This window comes from Panthera tigris, chromosome C1 (assembly GCF_018350195.1).
Source record: "Panthera tigris isolate Pti1 chromosome C1, P.tigris_Pti1_mat1.1, whole genome shotgun sequence".
Classification (NCBI taxonomy): domain Eukaryota; kingdom Metazoa; phylum Chordata; class Mammalia; order Carnivora; family Felidae; genus Panthera; species Panthera tigris.
The window spans coordinates 55197084-55209544 of NC_056667.1; the positions used below are offsets into that span (position 1 = coordinate 55197084).

At 40.0% G+C, this 12461-nt stretch overlaps 1 protein-coding gene across 1 annotated transcript in view; it reads left to right on the forward strand.

Moving 5' to 3' along the window:
• Window positions 1-5537: 5537 nt before the first annotated feature.
• Window positions 5538-12461, forward strand: part of IL12RB2 (interleukin 12 receptor subunit beta 2) — a 142947-nt gene continuing 136023 nt past the window's right edge. Inside the window, exon 1 of the mRNA XM_042997534.1 lies at window positions 5538-5604. The gene's annotated coding sequence lies outside the window, so the exon portion shown is untranslated. The remainder of the gene's footprint in view (window positions 5605-12461) is intronic.

The following is a 12461-nucleotide window of genomic DNA, read 5'->3' on the forward strand; positions in this document are numbered from 1 at the left end:
TTAATTATACATATTTGTAAAAACTATCAGACATATGAAAAGATGTTTGTAGTGAAGTATGTACAGCTTAAAATGAGATTCCATTTCTCATCTATTGATTGATAAACATTACAGAATATAGACAGCATTCACTGTTACTGATAATGTCGAATGCTGTAGGAGTGTGAATTACTACAGTTAGGATAAAAATCTGGCATAATCCATTAAAGTGGAAAAGCTCATACTCTGATTCAACAAACCACATGTGAGATTCTATTACACACAAGTAAAATTTCTGTATATCTGTACATATGCAAAAATATTTGCATATATTCACTTATTTTGGTGAATATCTTATATTTTTGTTTGGGGGGAAAGTGAAAAAATAAACCATGAAGATCTGTAAATAAGAGAATCATTAACCAAATCTTAGTACATACACAGTATGGAAAATTGTAGCTATTGAAAACATAATTAGATCAATGATGTGTTATGGAATGTTTATGCCATATGGTAAAGAAGAACAAACCAAAGATAGATGGATAGATGGATGAATAGCATGACTCAATTTTAATTTCCACATAGAGGGGAAAAAAGTCTGTCATGTTTTTACACATCTGTGAAAGCATGAAGAAAAATGTGGAAAGATTCTCACAAAACTATTACTGGGGAAAGAGATTGGAGGGAAGAGGACAAATTATTAAAATCTGATATTACTCAGTTGTGTTTGACTTGCAGGAAAGGACACTTAATTGAGATTCTTTCTGTCCCCATTTTAGCAGAGAGCCTATAGGCCAAAATCAAAAATTCTAACACATCACCCAGTAGACACCAGCGCTTCAGACTGGTGTCTTCTGGCATCTCACATGTTTCTCCTTGCCAAAGGGGAGCATTCTCTGTTCCTGTTACACAAGTTTACATTGTGGGTGGGGTGTAGGGTACAGGTAACACGTGTTTTGGGATTACAGGCAGAGGAGTTATAACCCACTAGGTAGCCACTGCTACTCACTACCCAGAGGGCTTGGCTCTGAGCTGGATGCAGTGACAGGACAAGATTTGGGCTGTCTCGCTTGAGAAATCAGAGATTATCTTCTATATATGGGAAGCATGGAGCAAAGGTATATTTGGAGCCTCAAATAATGAAATACAGAACAGACTGCTAATGCTCACCAATTATCCATGTTCCAGAGTGTTCTTCATTAGGCTTTTATTGAAGAATTCTATAACTAACTAACTAAAGGAACATATGTGTGGTTTTATGTAGAAATAGTTGTGAGAAATTTGCCTTTTATGTGAACCATTCTTCTCTTTATAAGAATCTAGAAAACACTTTCTTTTGGGCCACCAAAGTTCTGCCCCTGATGACATGGTTACGAGCCATTATATTATGGAATCTGTGAATCCTATAACTCATATGTCTCTTAGATTTAGCTGTTGAGAATAGCAGAGCCAGAATATGAATCAAATTTATATTGTGTGGGACCCTGTAGCTGTTAGTGTTTTAAATTTGCCTCCTGTCTCATGTACTCTTTAACCTTTCCTTTCATTTAATAGGGCCTATGGGCAACCTAGAAACCTCTTGAAATTGCACTGCTCTTATCCAAGACATGGCATTTTCCATGTGGTTTATTCATCTGTAAACAACATCTGTGCTTGCTAAATGTCAGTTGTGGAAAAGTTACAACTCTGCATTTCAAGAATCTTTGGGGATTACTAATAATCTAAGAATCTTATACTATGGTATTTTATATAAGCCTTTCAACATATGACATTACAGGGGCACCTGGGTGGCTCAGTCAGTTAAGCGTCCAACTTTGGCTCAGGTCATGACCTCATGGTTCATGAGTTCGAGTCCCACGTTGGGCTCTGTTCTGACAGCTCAGAGTCTGGAGCCTGCTTCAGATTCTGTGTCTCCCACTCTTTCTGCACCTCCCCCACTCAGAGTCCATCTCTCTCTCTCTCTCTCTCTCTCTCAAAAATGAGTAGACATTAAAAATAAAAAACATATGACACTACAAGTATAGGTAGGAGTTATATCGGTGTCCTATAAGTGTACTACTTCGTACAGATGAATGAAATTAACAAATGAAAACTTTTAGAAATGAAATTTTTGTGAAGTTGAAGCAGCAAGGATGAATAGTTAATCTTAGATTCTGATCTTATTAAAGTAAAAGATTAAAATATATTGTCAAAACTTTCTTACCAAGTTTAACTGGTGCCAGCGTCTATCTGATGCACTAAATCACTGTCTTAATACTTTGACAAATGACACACAGTTGTCATAGCACAGTGTGTGTTAAATATTTTTAGGGCTTTTGGTATCAACAATGAAACAAGATAGACATGTAAATGAGTGGAAAAGTACCAGAAATGGAAACCAAACTAGTATTTCCTAGAAAAGTCTTTGTCACTGTCACTGTGGTTATTCACTTAATTGAGCTTTTGATTTGCAAGTACATTCATCTAGCTACAGCCTTACAGAAGGCCATTTCACACCCATAGACTTAATCATATTAACAGTCATAGGTTGATATTTTGGTTTCTATGTTAGGCTCTTGCTTCATTAGGCATTCTCCACCATCTAGGGCTTATTCTCAGAAACACAGAAGCAAGATTCTTTTTTCCCTCTAACTAGACAGGCAGCTACTAACAGACATGCACCTACTAGGGAAACTCCAAGATACTAAAAGAAGAAGGAGGAAAAGAAAGGAAGAAAGAAAATACAAAAACCTCTACAGTCTATCAAATAAATAAGTTAAAACAGAAAAACAAAGGCCTCTATAGAGGAGCAGATTCCATATGGAAGAGTCATTGGCTTGCCAAGAAAAACTACATATAATTTTCCAACTACTTTTCTTTTAACTTGAAAATTTTGAAGATTGAACGCCTATAAATTTTGTTGACCAAAGAGAGTGAGGTCTTTCCAGAACAAGTCAATTTAGCGCAATAAACATTTGGTGAGTACCTCTCATGTGCCACTCATTGTGCCAGGTGCTGGCGATAAATGAAGAAGCAAGACACATGTGGTCCTTGCATTCATGGAGTTTACAATGCAGGGAGGATTCATGAAGGATGAGGGAACTGCTGTTATGAAAAACTATTAGCACAAGTCTTCCCTCAATGTTTAACCCTAATTGAATGACAGAGATGGACTTAGATGATACCTTCTCTAATAATATTTATGTAAGAATGGTCATCTTGTTTATTTGCATCTAGGAAAAAGAAGAGAAAAAGGAAGGCTATTGTTGCCTGCATCTTATTTGTATTCTCATAATTTGTTTTGTTTGCTTAACAATCGGATTCAAGTCCTTTCTCCAATACCTTCATCCATTCTCCTAAAGAAGATGGCTCAGGTGAATTTGGAACACCATCTCATATCTGATTTAGCAATTTTGTAACACGCTGCGATTAGAACATTTTAGATTGTGCACTCCTTAAGGAAAAAGGAGATTAGAAAACACATTGTCAATATATGTTTAGTTGTTTTTTCACTTACTTACAAATTTTGTATACACATAAATATGCATTGCAAATATATATTTACTATATTAAGATGTACACAAAAATATAAATTAAACTTTAAAATGAAACAAAGAGTAAAGTAAAATTTGAAATAGTTTATTAACAAAATAAAAGCCTTTCTTTTCATGAAAAAAAAAACACTGAAAAAATAAGCTAATCCATGAATTGTACAAGCTCATTAACATTTGGTTACCGTATTTTTATGATCTCTATATTGATTAGTTGTCCTTTCAAACTAAGCAGAAGCTGCATTTTCCTATTTTTTTTTTAAAAAATGGTTTAAAATTTACTGAACTACTCAACTGAAACATTGAAACAAGACAGCAAATTGTTTCCAAGGCTTCTTAAGTACTTTTTTTGTAGGTGACAAACATAATTTTACCAATCCACCCCCACCCCCACACAGTTATGGCAACATTTTGAAATACTGTTCTTGTTTTCAAATGTTCCCTTAATAGCACTTTCTCACTCAGTGTTAAAATATTATCTTTACCTTGAAAGGACAAAAAAAAGCCTGTGATTTTTTTTTTTTTTAAGAAAAACCTATTTGGTAACATGCTACTGATAGATGCATAACATTACAGAACATATCAGCAAATTTAGAACATTTACCTTTTTTGGTGAAAAAAATAAATAAAAAAAAACTCAGTTTTAAAATAACTCTTTTGACTTTGTTGCAAATGATTTCCACAACCATTCACCATCTCATTACACAGTAATGTTAAGATTCTACAATTTAAAATGTTTGTTTTTATCCATTAATTATGGAGACAAATTGCTGAAGTGTGTAAATACCACCATATGTCACTGTCTCATAAAAACAATCCAGGGTACGTTGTTGATTCTAAGATGTTCATTTTTCATATTTAATGTCTCCAACAATGGGGAGTTTTAGGCCTACTGCCCAGTTTGATGAGGGGGCTGGTTCTGAGCATGCCCAGCTAACTTAGGTTGGTTTTGGTGGCCTGGAAGAATACCCTAGAGACAACAGTGGGACACTGTTAAGACCTGCTGCCTTATTACAACTCTTCTGTCACTGAGGATGATACTGGGTGAAAAAAAAGGTGATGGGGAGCGTTGGACCCAATGTGAATGTATCTGAAGAATATCTTAACCAATTGATTTTGCTTGTATTTCCCTTCTCCTTTTGTGAATGAAGAAGAGTGTTAGATAATACAAACATATTTATAAATAAATCTAAAAGGGATATTTCAATAAATAAAAATTTAATCAAAAGACATTAGGTGACAAGAAAGCATGTGTCATAGCTTATGTGACAAGTCTTATTTCTTACTGGTACCTAAAACACGGTAAGTAGTATCGTCAATGAATTCCTAGATCCAGTGAAATACTGTCATAAGTTAAGGGTCCTGCTGTCATCCCCTCTGCATTTGTGTGCAGTTTTCCCCCTTCCCTCAGAACCCCACTTACAACATATCGAACACGGGACCACTTAGGGTCGGTGTCATGCCATCTAAGAGTGCTAGTTATCTGTCATCCCACTGCCCACCGTGGAGAGCCTGCGCGAGCGTGCGGAGAGAGGCGGGCAGCGCAGAGCGCGCAGAGGAAGGACATCTCTGAGGAAAGTTCTCACTCTAACATGAGTCAACAAAGTGACTCCTTGTGGCTGTGCAAGCTGAGGACATGGTTTTGTCGGGCTGGTCCTACCTCGCACGTAATTCACCGCACCAACTCCGTCAAGGCTCGCTCAACCTTAGAAGCGAAGGCTTTGCGTCCGCATTTTGTGTCGGGAAGGCAGGTGCCCAGCGATAATCCCCTTGCTCCGGGCGACACTGGGAGCCCACGGGGGCGGGGGGCAGGACCAGGTCCTGGCTGGCGTGGAGCTCGGCGGGGAAACCGCAGGCGCCCGCGGGGCCGAGGGTCCGGCAGCTGCACGTGCCCCGCCCTCCTCCACCGCCGCGCGCGCGCGCGCGCCCCCCGCCCCGGGGTCGACCAGCCGCACGTGGCGGGGGCGGCGGCAGTAGGGCGCGCGCTGGCGCCCGGACGCCCAGGGCTAGAGCCACACGTGCGCCCCGAGCGCGAGCGCCGGGGCCGCGGGGGCCTCGCCAGCCCCAGCCCCCGCCCTCATACCGGCGACGCGCGGTGAGTGACCAGGGGCTCGAATGGGGTGGGGGCGCCGGGGACCCCGGGACACGGACTTAGCTGGGTGTCTGAATGCCCGGGCTTCGTGCCTCGCCTCTCCCGGGGCATTGGGTGCGGCTGGGAGTTCTCCTCGTCAAGGTCCTCGCTCTCTGGGTGCTGATGTGCACTTGAGGGTGCCAGGTTGGGGTTCGGCTAGGAAGAGGGGAGAGGGCGCTCAGACTGAGTGAGCCTCCCGGGACGCAGAATGGTGGGTGTGTGGGGCAGGGAGGGCTGGCATCTGGGGAAAGGGCCGAAGGCACGACTCGGGGTCCAGTGTTGGCGTGACTCGGGCTAGAAAATGGGCCTTTTCTAAGGCATTGCAGTCTTAAGTCTCGCGTGGTGGGTGTACTGTCCCATCATCGGCAGCACTTTCCCATAAACACACCTGGAGTCCCTACCTGGCGCATTAGCTGCTCGTGGAAGGGCAAGCCCAGCCCACTGGCTAGCCACCGGCCAGACTCAATTTCCTCATTTGAGGAATGTCTTTGGGAAGGCTCTTCTCAGCTGGTTAGGGGGCACAAGTATAAGCATTATAAGAGATTAAGTATCTGCATGATTAGATGGACATCTTAAACTTCATAACCCAGAAACATACAAAAGACTTTACCCAGGTATGTCCAGAGAACAGGACAAAATTAATCTTTATCCCTTATCTCTGGATAATTGTTATAATCCCTTATGTGTATATCCTCTGTAGATAAAAGTCTTTGCTGAGCCTCTACTATGTACCTGGCCTTTGAGTGTATTTTGTGATCCTTTATAATTCTTTTAAAAGTAGATGAAGTGGCTATTAGTGTTCTCACTTTACAGATACGGAAACTTCCCTGCTTTCACAGAGATGGTGAGTTTCAAGTTCCTGGCTCCAAACTTCGTGCTTCTTGCCGGCTCATAACATTATATCCACTTCCACTTGGACAAACATTATATTCTTATTGCCCATTAACTGGAAATGGTACAGTGCCCTGTTTCTCTGTCCAACATATAACCTTAGTGGCTAAGAGCTGACACTTGTTCCGCATTGTAAAGTAAAATCCTCAATCATTACCAGTAGTACTTTGTTAGGCATGAAACGCTCTATAAGAGTCTGCAACATTCTTTGATGTGTCTTGTTTCTTGAATGTCATGATGATTACATAGGATGGTCAGTTTCCAAATTTTGGCAAGCTCTGAATCATGTGTTAGAATGAGTTCCAGGGTGAAAAAAATTCTAAAGCATATGTAAGATTTTTATGGGAGAAGAATCCTCTCAGTATAGTAGATTTTGCACATTATTTCTCAAGTGTGGACTTATTTTTGTATTAGTATACCTGCTTTGTCCTCTGGCCAGTTATCTGTCATCTTTGTAATTACACTCACAGCACTGCTCTCAATTTGTGCAGACCCATGTAAAAAGAAAGCCAAATCCCAAAGAAGGTTTGTCCAATGGCTTTTGTTCTTGGAATCTTGTGGTGCTCTTTGCTAATGGAAACAATGATTTTTTTTTAATACAAATATGTATTGAACAGCTATTATGTTCAAGACATTGTGCTGGTCACTGTACTAAATATAAAGAAGTGTAAGACCCAGTTCCTGTCCTCAAGAAAGGAAAACTGTTTGAGAAGACAATAATTAGGAGAACACTTAGTATGTCATGGGTGATAGGTGGCATAAAGTCACCTATTACAAGGAAGGTATGGGATCTAGCTTTAATCAAATTAATCTTTCAGTGATGAGTCAGATGAATAGGCAAAGAGAAAGGTCAAAAAGCAAGCCTGTCCAACAATTCTGATAATATCCTTGAAAAGTAGGTGATATTATCCTTTTTTCTTATAATAATAAAAGCAGATAATATTTATGGAACTCTTGCTATATACCAGGCACTGTAATAAGAGCTGCTCATTTAATCTCCACAATAATCTTGTGACGTCGGTGCTATTTTTATTCTCATTTTACAAATGAGGAAACTCAAGTATGGAAGGCAGTTCTAATTTATCTAATTTTGAATTTACTTCTGGGTTTTCCTTTTTTTTTAAGTTTGTTTTGAGACAGAGAGAGAAAGTGGGGGTGGGGCAGAAAGTGAGGGAGAGAGAGAATCCCAAGCAGGCTCTGAGCTGTCAGCACAGAGACCTATGCAAGGCTCCAACTCCCGAACCGCGAGATCATGACCTGAGCTAAAATCAAGAGTCAAATGCTTAACTGACTGAGCCACTCAGGCGCCCCACTTCTGGCTTTTCTGTGTTAACTTGGTCAACTTGAGGATTTCCCACCTGTAGCATAGAGATACCAATAGTTTATATAGCAGATGACCTAATATTAACAACTCAAATATATGCTCTGCATTGTGATAAATTGCTAAGTAAATGCCTGTAAAAGATGATGAAGATTAGAATCTTAATTTACATCTCTTTTACAGTGATATGCGGAGGAAAAGGTAAACACTGAGTAAAACATCAGGCAGAGATGTTGAGACATGGAGTTGTTTGTGTAGAGACTTCAACTGAATTTTTCATTTATATAAGAAACGTTTAGGAACATTGTGGAATGATGATCACCAGTCTCAGCTCACCCCACCCCCTGGCAGTGTGCCTCCAATTATCTTTAATTGTGAAATTCCTAGAAAATTCTTTAAACAGAGTAATTGCAATGTGCTTTAATATTTTTGATGCCTCGTAGCACTTTATGAAAAGACTCCATGGTTGAGGTTACAAGGTGAAGCAAAGCTTGCCAGAATCCAAAGATAATAATACCCAAGATGTTAAGATGAACCCCCCCACCCTCTGCCACTGTCCATAAATAGAGACTTCAAGATTGAGGAAGACCAAGGAGAAACCCTTCCAATAAATTAAGGAAAAAAAGTTAGTAAAAGAGATTTAATTTTCTCAATAAATGTCGGTTGCCATTTTTCAAACAAGGAAAAGAGGCTTTGAAATGTGAAGTTACTTGGGATGGTGACACAGGTAGAAATGGAAGAACCAGGCACCCAGGCCTCAAGCCCCAGGCACCATGCTCTTCCCAGTACATCATCCTTCCTGAAAGACAACGACTTATTTTATTTATAGCTCTAGATGGATACGGAGGGTGAAAATAGAGAAGGTTGGATTTTTTTTTAAGTTTATTTATTTATTTTGAGAGAGGGAGAGAGAGCACAAGTGGGGTAGGGACAGAGAGAGAGGGGAGAGAGAGAACCCCAAGCAGGCCCATGCTGTCACCACAGAGCCTGATGCAGGGCTCGAACTCATGAACCATGAGTTCATGACCTAAGCTGAGATCAAAAGTCAGACACTTGACCAACTGAGCCACCCAGGTGCCCCAAGAAGGTTGGATTGTTAAAACTTAACAAGTACAGGGCATCTGGGTGGCTCAGTCGGTTATGCAACCAATTCTTGGTTTGGGCTCAGGTCATAACCTCACAGTTTGTGAGTTCAAGCCCTGTATCGGGCTCCTCACTGGCAGCACGGAGCCTGCTTGGGATTCTCTCTTTCCTTCTCTCTCTCTCCCCCTCCCCTGCTCATGCCATCTCCGTCTCTCTCAAAATAAATTTAAAAACTCAAAAAAAATAAAAACTTAAGTGCTATGAAAATTGTTGGCTTGTGGAGCTAATCAAAGAAAGAAAACAGGAAACAAACCAAATAACACCAATTGACTTGAGAGTACCTTATTTCTTCAGGACTCCATCCATGTCTTGTTTCTTTTATTTCTTTTTTGTAGTTCTCTACAAAATGAAATCTCTACAAAATGAAGTGCTTGTTCAATTTATAAGACAGTTCACAGTACAAATGATTCCAGGGTTGAGATAAGATTCCCTTATGCCCTTTAAATTAATTTATTTATATGCAGTATTTCAAGAGTCTGTCTATTATGTCCAGTGTGATATATCTGAAATGGAAATAAAGGCAAATAGAATTAACAGAAGAACATTTCAGAAAAATATAAAAGAAGGGGGAAATGTGTAAAGGAACTTTTGTTAAGAAAAATGAAGAGGTCATAAAGAGGGAAAGGAGAAAACCCTCCAACAGAATTAAAAAAAAAAAAAAAAAGGACCAACACTTCAGAAACACTTCAGAAGTCTCCTGCTTTCAAGCAAGAAAAGAATGTGCCTACGTATAGGTAAAGTTAGGAGTACAAATGCTTACCAGTGAGACTGGAGGAAATTCTAGAGAGCCTCAGCTGCTCTCGAGAAAGGAGAACAGTGTCTGTCTAGTTTGTTGATGTAAAGTGTGTTGGGACTATTGGGTAGAAAGAAGAAAAAGCAGAGAGGTTTAAGGTGATGTTACTTTCCTTGCCAGTCACATCACCTAACATGACATCATAAGGAGACTGATTTGATGATCAGGGTCAGACAGCACAGCATTTGTCCATGTTAGAGCTTGTGAGATTTTTTTCACCAAATGGCAGACTCAGAAGGAAAAAGGAGATAATGCTTCAGTCAGGAGACTGTTCTTTTTCATGACTTAGCTCATGAAAAGTCATGGAGAAGAAGGTTGACTCCAATGGCGAAGTTGCAAGCTTGCTACTTGGTGGATTTGATTTTCCTTTTCCATCATCCTAGTGGAATAGATCATTAGAGGTGGTTACATATTGTCTCTATACTGTTTTTGTATTTGTTTGTCTCATTCTCTTTTGAGGAAGGGAAGGGGGCATCAGAATGATTCAAACTTGTGAAGATTAAAGCATAAGGCATTATAACTGCTTTACTAGTGGGTATGATAAAGAATGCATGTAATGTGCATTGTGCCTGGAATATAGTAAGAAATCGATAAACTAAGCATTAGTTTTGATGGTAGAATTAACATTAGCACTATTTTTACTATTATGCTGCTATTGCTACTAATCAGAAGCAGTCTCACATGCTTGAAGTAATGTTAGATTAGAAAGCAGAAAATCTATGTTCTGATCTCGATTCTGCTATTAATGACATTTGGCAAGTCCCCCTCTTTTCTCTAAACCTTGACTTATCTATCTGTAAAATGGGGAAGGTGAAATAGATAACCTCCAAAGTGTGGTCTTTGTACTGAGATGCCACCACTAAGACATGTCTATAAGTAGCTTTGCCAGCAGAAGGGAAGGATTTTGTACTCCACCTCATTGAGTCAACTGGGTAATTAATAGTATGCATTTGTAAGAGAGTCAACCTTGATAGACATCTAGAACGTCATTTGGTTGTTCTGCAGTGTCCCAGACTGAAATGTCAGCTGTTGGAGGGTAAGAGCAGCAGGATCATGGCAGTGACTAGCTAACCTTTGAAGTGCCTTCCTCCTCTGACTTATTCAAGTATTTGATACTAAGGTTAAGAATAAAGATAGCCTCAGGGCACCCAGGTGACTCAGTCAATTAAGCATTGACTTTGGCTCAGGTCATCATCTTGAAGTCTGTGAGTTAGAGCCGTGTGGGGCTCTGTGCTGACAGCTCAGAGCCTGGAACCTGCTTTGGATTCTGTGTCTCCCTTTCTCTCTCTGCACCTCCCCTGCTCTCTCTCTCTCTCTTTCTCTCTCTCTCTCTCAGAAATAAACATTAAAAAAAAAAGAAAGATAGTCTAGCATATGATTTTTTTTAAACCTAGTTTTACAAAACGTATATAGTTCCAGTGTAGTAAAAGTCATAAGTGATTTAGAAAAGACATCCATTGGGGTGCCTGGATGGCTCAGTCGGTAAGTGCCTGACTCTTGGTTTGGGCTCAGGTCATGATCTCATGACAGTTCATGAGTTCAAGCTCCATGTTGAGCTCTGTGCTGACGGTGGGAAGCCTGCTTGGGATTCTCTCCCTCTCTCTGCCCCTCCCCTGCTTGTGTGTGTGTGTGTGTGTGTGTGTGTGTGTGTGTGTGTGTGAGAGAGAGAGAGAGAGAGAGAGAGAGAGAGAGAGAGAGAGATATGCAAAAGCAGGACCCAGAAGGGAAAATGGGAGCTAGCCTCAGTGGAGTGCCTACTTTGTTCTAGGTAATCTCATAGGTCCATGACACTATCATATTAATCTTCCCAGTAACTTTGTCCAGGTTCCTATTACTGTATGCACTGTAAGAATGAGGAAATGGCACTCTTACAGTTAATAGCGCACAGTGGAACTAAGGTTCACTAGCTTTTTTCTTTTCCACAATACTACACTGCCCCCTTGAACTTAACATAGTGCTACCACGTTAAGTAAAGTAATGTGGAAGTAGGAAGTGCTCCTGCCTACATGCAGTTATCACCTGTGGTAAGGGTTTTTCCTAGCCTACTAAAACACAGTTTTGCAGTAATGTGTATTTTGTGCTTCTTCCTGGAGCAACAGAGGAAGATACTCACCGGGGAGTTATCCTTGCTTCTGCCTTCCTGCCAGTTGTAGCATTTCTGGCTCATCCTTGTCCCCCTCACTGAGATAGTATTTTCACTGTGTGGAAACTGTCACAACTTGAGTGATGGGTCAGTGACGAGTCAGTGAGGCAGCATTCTCTTTGATTTTCTGATTCAAGATAGAGTTGTAGTTTTAATATCAACCCTCCAGGCAGGCTGTCTGAAAGATGTTTACAGTTGATAGGAAGTTTCATTTTATTAGAAGATACCTCATTTACTTGAAGGTCTTTGGGGTTCTGAGTTTCTTATAAGAGGAGAAACTATTTTACTGGGTATTCAAAGAAAATGAGCAAACTCGTGTTTTGAGCAAACTCAATGTACTATATAAACTCAACTCTATCCTCTAATTTGCCTATTTCATATATAGGGGTGTGTGTGTGTGTATTTCATATATGTATATTTCATATATATTTCTTATGTACATATTTAATATGTGTTTTATATATGCATATTTCATATTTATACATTTAAAACATTCTTATAACTAATTAAATATTTTGCTATTACTATTT